Raw genomic sequence first — 10,210 nt, forward strand, 5'->3', positions numbered from 1 at the left:
ATCAAGCAAACTCAAGCACAAGGTTAGTCTCAAAGGGTCAAGTTGTAGCACAACTCCCCCTAAATATGTGCATCACTTGCAAAAGAACTTGTGAGGTCCGGGGAGTGTTTGTACAACTTGAGCACCACAAGTAAACAACAAAATGCATAAGGAACATGATCAAAGGCATAAACACATGTATGCTATAAATCAATCCAAGTTCTGCGAATCTAAGACATTTAGCTCACTACGCAGCCTGCAAAAGGTCTTCTCATCTAAAGGCTTGGTAAAGATATCGGCTAGCTGGTTCTCGGTGCTAACATAAAACACTTCCATATCTCCCTTTTGCTGGTGGTCTCTCAAAAAGTGATGCCGGATGTTAATGTGCTTTGTGCGGCTGTGCTCAACAGGATTTTCCGCTATTCGGATAGCACTCTCATTGTCACATAGGAGTGGGAATTTGCTCAGATTGTAGCCAAAGTCCTGGAGGGTTTGCCTCATCCAAAGTAGTTGCGCGCAACAATGTCCTGCGGCAACGTACTCGGCCTCAGCGGTGGATAGGGCAACGGAAGTTTGTTTCTTAGAGTTCCATGACACTAGGGACCTTCCTAAGAATTGGCACGTCCCTAATGTACTCTTCCTATCGACCTTACATCCAGCATAGTCGGAGTCTGAATATCCAATCAAGTCAAAGTTTGACCCCTTTGGATACCAGATCCCAAAGCAAGGCGTAGCTACTAAGTATCTAAGGATTCGCTTCACAGCCACAAGGTGACACTCCCTTGGATCAGATTGAAATCTAGCACACATGCATACGCTAAGCATAATATCCGGTCTACTAGCACATAAGTAAAGCAAAGAACCTATCATGGACCGGTATGCTTTTTGATCAACGGACTTACCTCCTTTGTTGAGGTCGGTGTGTCCGTCAGTTCCCATCGGCGTCTTTGCGGGCTTGGCGTCCTTCATCCCAAACCGCTTTAGCAAGTCTTGTGTGTACTTCGTTTGGGAGATGAAGGTGCCATCCTTGAGTTGCTTCACTTGGAATCCAAGGAAGTAGTTCAACTCGCCCATCATCGACATCTCGAATTTTTGCGTCATCACCCTGCTAAACTCTTCACAAGACTTTTGATTAGTAGAACCAAATATTATGTCATCGACATAAATTTGGCACACAAAAAGATCACCATCGCAAGTCTTAGTGAAAAGAGTTGGATCGGCTTTCCCAACCTTGAAAGCATTAGCCATTAAAAAGTCTCTAAGACATTCATACCATGCTCTTGGGGCTTGCTTAAGTCCATAGAGCGCCTTAGAGAGCTTACACACGTGGTCGGGGTACCGTTCATCCTCGAAGCCAGGGGGTTGCTCCACGTACACCTCCTCCTTGATTGGCCCATTGAGGAAGGCGCTCTTCACATCCATTTGGAACAACCTGAAAGAATGGTGAGCGGCATATGCTAGCAAAATACGAATGGACTCTAGCCTAGCCACAGGAGCAAAAGTCTCCTCAAAGTCCAAACCTGCGACTTGGGCATAACCTTTTGCCACAAGTCGAGCCTTGTTCCTTGTCATCACCCCGTGCTCGTCCTGTTTGTTGCGGAACACGCACTTGGTTCCCACAACATTTTGCTTGGGACGAGGCACCAGTGTCCAAACTTCATTCCTCTTGAAGTTGTTGAGCTCTTCTTGCATGGCCAACACCCAGTCCGGATCTAGCAAGGCCTCTTCTACCCTGAAAGGCTCAATAGAAGAGACAAAGGAGTAATGCTCACAAAAATTAACTAATCTAGAACGAGTAGTTACTCCCTTGCTAATGTCACCCAAAATTTGGTCGACGGGATGATTCCTTTGAATCGTCGCTCGAACTTGGGTTGGAGGTGCCGGTTGTGCTTCTTCCTCCATTACATGGTCATCTTGTGCTCCCCCTTGATCACACGCCTCCTCCTGATGAACCTGTTCATCGTCTTGAGTTGGGGGATGCACCATTGTTGAGGAAGAAGGTTGATCTTGCTCCAATTGTTCCTGTGGTCGCACATCGCCAATCGCCATGGTACGCATTGCGGCCGTTGGAACGTCTTCTTCATCTACATCATCAAGATCAACAACTTGCTCTCTTGGAGAGCCATTAGTCTCATCAAATACAACGTCGCTAGAGACTTCAACCAAACCCAATGATTTGTTGAAGACCCTATACGCCTTTGTATTTGAGTCATAACCTAATAAAAACCCTTCTACAGCTTTGGGAGCAAATTTAGAAGTTCTACCTTTCTTCACAAGAATATAACACTTACTCCCAAATACACGAAAGTAAGACACATTGGGTTTGTTACCGGTTAGAAGCTCATACGAAGTCTTCTTGAGGAGGCGGTGAAGGTAGACCCGGTTGATGGCGTGGCAAGCCGTGTTCACGGCTTCCGACCAAAAGCGCTCGGGGGTCTTGAACTCTCCAAGCATAGTCCTCGCCATATCGATGAGCGTCCTGTTCTTCCTCTCTACCACACCATTTTGCTGTGGTGTGTAGGGAGCGGAGAATTCGTGCTTGATCCCTTCCTCCTCAAGGAACTCCTCCACTTGAAGGTTCTTGAACTCGGACCCATTGTCGCTCCTTATCTTCTTCACCTTGAGCTCAAACTCATTTTGAGCTCTCCTGAGAAAGCGCTTGAGGGTCCCTTGGGTTTCAGATTTATCCTGCAAAAAGAATACCCAAGTGAAGCGGGAAAAATCATCAACTATAATAAGACCATACTTACTTCCTCCTATACTTAAATAGGCGACGGGTCCGAAGAGGTCCATATGAAGCATCTCCAAAGGTCTTGATGTGGTCATCACATTTTTGGTGTGATGAGAGCTTCCCACCTGTTTGCCTGCTTGACAAGCTGCACAAGGTCTATCTCTTTCGAAATGCACATTAGTTAGACCTATCACGTGTTCTCCCTTTAGAAGCTTGTGAAGGTTCTTCATCGCCACATGTGCTAAACGGCGATGCCACAGCCAGCCCATGCAAGTCTTAGCAATTAAGCATGCATCTAGACCGGCCTCTTCTTTTGCAAAATCAACCAAATAAAGTTTGCTGTCTAGTACACCTTTAAAGCTAGTGAACCATCACACCTTCTAAAGACAGACACATCTACATTTGTGAATAGACAATTATATCCCATATTAGAAAGTTGACTTACAGATAACAAATTATATCCAAGTGACTCAACTAAAAACACATTAGAAATAGAGTGCTCGGACGAAATAGCAATTTTACCTAACCCTTTCACCTTGCCTTGGTTCCCATCACCGAATATTATTGGATCTTGGGGATCCTTGTTCTTGACGTAGGAAGAGAACATCCTCTTCTCTCCCGTCATGTGGTTTGTGCATCCGCTGTCGATAATCCAGCTTGAGCCCCCGGATGCATAAACCTGCAAGGCAAATTTAGGCTTGGGTCTTAGGTACCCAACTCTTGTTGGGTCCTACAAGGTTAGTCACAATAGTCTTAGGGACCCAAATGCAAGTTTTATCTCCCTTGCATCTTGCCCCTAATTTCCTAGCAATTACCTTCTTATCCTTTCTACAAATGGCAAATGAAGCATTGCAAGCATGATATATTGTCGAAGGTTCATTAATCTTCCTAGGAACATTTCTGCTAGGCATATGATGAACAACATTTCTACTAGATATATCTCTACCATGCATATAGGAAGAACTAGAAGCAAACATGGCATGAGAATCAAAAGCATCATAACTTCTATAGGCATTCCTAGAATGTCTCCTATCATGATACATGAAAGCATGGTTCTTTTTAGTACTACTAGCCATAGGGGCCTTCCCTTTCTCCTTGGCGGAGATGGGAGCCTTATGGCTTGTTAAGTCCTTGGCTTCCCTCTTGAAGCCAAGTCCATCCTTAATTGAGGGGTGTCTACCAATCGTGTAGGCATCCCTTGCAAATTTTAGCTTGTCAAATTCATTCTTGCTAGTCTTAAGTTGGGCATTAAGACTAGCCACTTCATCATTTAATTTAGAAATGCAAACTAGGTGTTCACTACAAGCATCAACATTAAAATCTTTGCACCTATTGCAAATCATAACATGTTCTACACAAGAGTTAGATTTACTTGCTACTTCTAGTTTAGCATTTAAATTATCATTAACACCTTTTAAAGTAGAAATGGTTTCATGACAAGTAGATAGTTCACAAGAAAGCATTTCATTCCTTTTAACTTCTAGAGCAAGTGAATTTTGTGCACTAACAAATTTATCATGCTCTTCATATAAAAGATCCTCTTGCTTTTCTAATAACCTATTCTTATCATTTAAAGCATCAATCAATTCATTTATTTTATCAATTTTATTTCTATCTAAACCTTTAAATAAACTAGAATAGTCTATTTCATCATCATCACTAGACTCATCATCACTTGAAGAAGCATAAGCAGTATTTTGAGTACATACCTTCTTCGGAAGAGGGCCGATTTGTTGAAGGCAGTGACGCTCGTTTGGGAAGAGGGCCGATTTGTTGAAGGCAGTGGCGGCGAGTCCTTTGTTGTTGGAGTCGGACGACGAACAATCCGAGTCCCACTCCTTGCCAAGGTGTGCCTCGCCCTTAGCCTTCTTGTAAGTTTTCTTTTTCTCCCTCTTGTTCCCTTGTTCCTGGTCACTACCATTATCGGGACAGTTAGTGATAAAATGACCAATCTTACCACATTTGAAGCATGAGCGCTTCCCCTTTGTCTTGGTCTTGCTTGGCTATCCCTTGCGACCCTTTAGCGTCGTCTTGAAGCGCTTGATGATGAGGGCCATCTCTTCATCATTGAGCCCTGCCGCCTCAACTTGCGCCACCTTGCTAGGTAGCGCCTCCTTGCTCCTCGTTGCCTTGAGAGCAACGGGTTGAGGCTCATTGATTGAACCATTCAGCGCGTCGTCCACGTATCTCGCCTCCTTGATCATCATTCGCCCGCTTACGAACTTTCCAAGAACTTCTTTGGGCGACATCTTGGTGTACCTAGGATTTTCATGAATATTGTTCACCAGATGTGGATCAAGTACAGTAAAAGACCTTAGCATTAGGCAAACGACGTCGTTGTCCGTCCAACGCGTGCTTCCGTAGCTCCTTATCTTGTTGATGAGGGTCTTGAGCCGGTTGTATGTTTGGGTTGGCTCCTCTCCCCTTATCATTGCGAATCTTCCAAGCTCACCCTCCACCAAGTCCATTTTGGTGAGCATGGTGACGTCGTTCCCCTCATGTGAGATCCTGAGGGTGTCCCAGATCTGCTTGGCATTGTCCAAGCCGCTCACCTTATTGTACTCGTCCCTGCACAAAGATGCTAAAAGGACAGTAGTAGCTTGTGCATTTTTATTGATTTGTTCATTTATAAACATGGGACTATCCGAGCTATCAAATTTCATTCCACTCTCTATAATCTCCCATATGCTTGGATGGAGAGAGAACAAGTGACTACGCATTTTGTGACTCCAAAATCCGTAGTCCTCCCCATCAAAGTGTGGAGGTTTGCCAAGAGGAATGGAAAGCAAATGTGTATTTGAGCTATGCGGAATACGCGAATAATCGAAAGAAAAGTTTGAGTTAACCGTCTTTCTTTTGTCGTAGTCGTTGTCGTCGTTGTCCTTTTGGGAAGATGTGGACTCATCGCTGTCGTCGTAGTAGACGATCTCCTTGATGCGTCTCGTCTTCTTCTTCTTCCCATCTTTGCATTTGTGGCCTGAGCCCGAGTCGGTAGGCTTGTTATCCTTCGGCTCGTTGACGAAAGACTCCTTCTCCTTATCGTTGATCACAATTCCCTTCCCCTTAGGATCCATCTCTTCGGGCGATTAGTCCCTTCGTGAAGAGAACGGTTCTGATACCAATTGAGAGCACCTAGAGGGGGGTGAATAGGTGATCCTGTAAAACTTAAACTTAAGCCACAAAAACTTGATTAAGCGTTAGCACAATAATCGCCAAGTGGCTAGAGAGGAGTTCTTGCAAGACACGATAACCACAAGAGAATCAACATAGATAGACACAGTGGTTTATCCCGTGGTTTGGCCAAGTACAAAACTTGCCTACTTCCACGTTGTGGCGTCCCAACGGACGAGGGTTGCAATCAACCCCTCTCAAGCGGTCCAAAGACCCACTTGAATACCACGTGTTTTGCTTAGCTTGACTATATCCCGTTCGCGAGGAATCTCCACAACTTGGAGCCTCTCGCCCTTACACTTTGATGTTCACAAAGAAGCACGGAGTAAGGGAGGGATGAGCAACGCACACAAGACACAAAAACACAGTGACAACACGCACACAAGTCGCAACAAGAGCTCGCAACACAACCCGACGAGTTCACGACTCAAATAGAGCTCTAGATGCTATCACGAAGAAACAAATGCGTGGAATCGAAGTCTTGGTGCTTAGGAATGCTTTGAGTATGCTTGGTCACCTCCTCCATGCGCCTAGGGGTCCCTTTTATAGCCCCAAGTCAGCTAGGAGTCGTTGAGAGCATTCCAGGAAGGCAGATCTTGCCTTCTGTCGCCTGGCGCACCGGACAGTCCGGTGCACCACCGGACACTGTCCGGTGTGGATATCCTTCCTTATTTGGCGAAGCCGACTGTTGGAGATTCAGAGCCATTGACGCACCGGACAGTTCGGTGCACACCGGACAGTCCGGTGCTCCAATGTGACCATTGGCTCGGCCACGCGTTCCGCGCGGAATCCTCGGCTGACCGTTGCCCCGGCTGACCGTTGGCTCACCGGACAGTCCGGTGAATTATAGCCATACGCCGTTGATGGCTTCCCGAGACCGACGACTTCGCCTGTGAACGGCTCACCGGACAGTCCGGTGATTTATAGTCGTACACCGCCGTCGAAGTCCCGAGAGCAGCAAGTTCGCCAGAGCCAGCCTGGCGCACCGGACACTGTCCGGTGCACCCAGACTGCGCAGACTTTGGCTGAACAAAGCCATCTCTTTTCCAATTCGATTTCTCCTGTTTCCAGCACTTAGACACAATACATTAGTCCATAAAACAATGTACTAAGTCTAGAAACATACCTTTTGACTTGATTTGCACTTTGTCCACCACTTTGCATAGATTAACACAAAAGCACTTGTGTTGGCACTCAATCACCAAAATACTTAGAAATGGCCCAAGGGCACATTTCCCTTTCAGTACCAAGCAGTTATCAGTTATGATAAGAGGATAGTAATGTTGGTGTCACCACTAGGAGAAGAAGTGGCGACAAAGCTAGTCTCACCCGAGCCAAGGAAAGGAGGTTGTCACCAGATGATTGTTGATAGCAAGGAGGCCGATCCACACGAGGCTATCAAGATTATGTCATAACTTCTAGATGTGTTCCCTAAAGATTTACCAGGTATGCCACCTGAGCGGAAAGTTGAGTTTGCCATAGAGCTTATTCCTGGCACCACCACCATTTCCAAAAGAGCCTACAGGGTATCTGGACCAAAATTGGTGGAGCTCAAGAAGCAGATAGATGAGCTGTCGGAGAAGGGTTACATCAGACCAAGTACCTCACCTTGGGGCACTCATGTCCTATTCATGGAAAATAAAGATGGCACCAGGAGGATGTGCATCGATTACCGAGCTCTGAATGAAGTCACCATCAAGAACAAGTACCCCCTGTCTAGAATAGAAGATCCGTTCGACCAATTGAGAGGAGCTAGCATGTTCTCGAAGATAGATCTAAGGTCAGGTTATCATCAGCTCAGGATCCGACCTTCAGACATCCCGAAGATGACATTTATTACCAAGTATGGGCTATATGAGTACACAATTATGTCTTTCGGCCTAACGAACGCGCCAACCTTCTTCATGAATCTGATGAACAGTGTGTTCATGGATTATCTAGACAAGTTTGTGGTTGTATTCAATGATGTCATTCTCATATATTCTCAAAGTGAGGAAGAGCATGTGGATTATCTGAGGATGGTATTGCAGAGGCTACGAGAGCACCAGCTGTATGCAAAGTTGAGCAAGTGCGAGTTCTAGATTGACGAAGTCCTGTTCTTGGGTCACATTATAAACATAGATGGATTGGCTGGATCCAAAGAAAGTGGTAGACATCCTGAACTGGAAAGCGCCAACAGATGTTCGAGGAATCAAGAGCTTCAATGGAATGGTCGATACTATCTATGGTTCATTGAAGGTTTTCAAAAAGATTGCGAGACCCATGACAGCTCTGCTAGCAAATAAAGTTGAGTTCAAGTGGACCCAGAAGTGCCAAGAGGCCTTTGAAACGCTGAAAGAGAAGTTGACTACAACGTCTGTCTTAATTCTACCTGATGTTCACAAGCCATTCTCGGTGAATTGCGATGCTTCCTACACCGGCTTAGGATGTGTATTGATGTAAGAGAGAGGAGTTGTGGCTTACTCGTCTCGACAGCTGAAAGTTCATGAGAAGAATTATCCAATCCATGACCTGGAATTAGCAGCAGTGGTTCACGCACTGAAGACTTGGAGGCACTATCTGTATGGCCAGAAATGAGATGTTTACATAGACCACAAGAGTCTGAAGTACATATTAACCTAGTCGGAGCTGAATATGAGGCAACAAAGATGGTTAGAGTTGATCAAAGATTATGAATTGGAAATTCACAATCATCTAGGCAAAGCAAATGTGGTGGCAGATGCTTGAAGCAGAAAAAGTCAAGTCAACATGATGGTCGCTCACCCGATGTCTTATGAGTTGGCCAAGGAATTTGACAGATTGAGCCTTGGATTTTTGAACAACACGCAGGGAGTAACAGTTGAATTAGAGCCCACCTTAGAGCAGGAAATCAAAGAAGCGCAAAAGAATGATGAGAAGATCAATGAAATCTTGCATTTAATTCTAGAAGGAAGAGGCAAAGATTTTCGGGAAGATGTAGAAGGTCTGGTATGGTTCAAAGACTGCTTGTGTGTTCCCAATGTCCAGTCCATTCGAGAGTTGATCCTCAAGGAAGCTCATGAGACAGTTTATTCCATACATCCTGGAAGCGAGAAGATGTATCAGGTTCTAAAGAAGAAATTATGGTGGTACGAAATGAAAAGGGAGATTGCAGAGCATGTGGCTATATGTGACAGTTATCAGAGAATCAAAGCAGAGCATCAGAGACCAGCCGGTTTGTTGCAGCCGTTGCAGATTCCTTAGTGGAAATGTCATGAGATCGGAATGGACTTCATAGTCAGGTTGCCTCGCACTCGAGCCGACTATGATTCCATTTGGGTAGTAGTGGACCGCTTGACCAAGTCAGCCCACTTCATACCAGTCAAGACTAGCTACAGCAGTGCAGTATTAGCAGAGCTATACATGTCCCAGATCATTTGTCTCCATGGTGTGCCAAAGAAAGTGTTAGACCGAGGAACGCAGTTCACCTCTCATTTCTGGAAGCAGTTGCATGAAGCTTTGGGTATATATTTGAATTTCAGTTCAGCTTATCATCCGCAGATAGATGGTCAGACTGAAAGAACTAATCAAATCCTAGAAGATATGTTGATGCATCACGATGCTCGATCTTCACGACATAGGATCAATCTTTAGATAACTAGCTTTGGAGAATCCAAGATAACTTGCTGCAAGCAGCGATAACTAGTGCAACCTGACAAATAAAACTCGAAGCCAACCACCATCTTTAACCGGCAGCCTGAATCGAGGATTTGCCCAACCACACTCTCAAAGAACCAACCAACACAGCCTACAATCAATCGAGGAGACCTCGAAGGGAGTAGGAGCACCAATTGGGAGCGGATGAAGCCGCCGCTTTTGCAATCCCGCGAAGGAATTCACAAGAGCAAAGGGGTAGAGATTACTCTCAATATTTGTTAGCACACAGCTGAACAAAATGGGTTCTGTTTTAGATTATCATAAGCTGCCTTACATCATAGACATATGGGGTATTTATACTAGTAACAACCAGCCTTAGAGAGGTATAAACACGAAATAAAAGTATTCTCACGTGCTGATGTGAAGGAGCCTCTTCGGGAGATCTGCAGAGCTGAATTCTGTGTGGCTGTTTGACTTCTGCGCAGCCTTTAGTATTTTGATAATAACTTTTTCTAGGAATCTCCAAATGATGTGGGACTGGTTGCGTTGGAAAGCTAACTTGATAAGCTTTCTCACAATATATAGCATACTTAATGAAACTTCATAGAATGATGCAGTTTAATACGAAAACTTGGTCATCAAGCTGACTGTTGACCTTCTGACCAGTTGGCACTAAAGTAAGTCGGCTGCCGTTCTGGTAGATTTAATTAAGTC

This window comes from Zea mays, chromosome 5 (genome assembly GCF_902167145.1).
Source record: "Zea mays cultivar B73 chromosome 5, Zm-B73-REFERENCE-NAM-5.0, whole genome shotgun sequence".
In the NCBI taxonomy this organism is placed as follows: Eukaryota; Viridiplantae; Streptophyta; class Magnoliopsida; order Poales; family Poaceae; genus Zea; species Zea mays.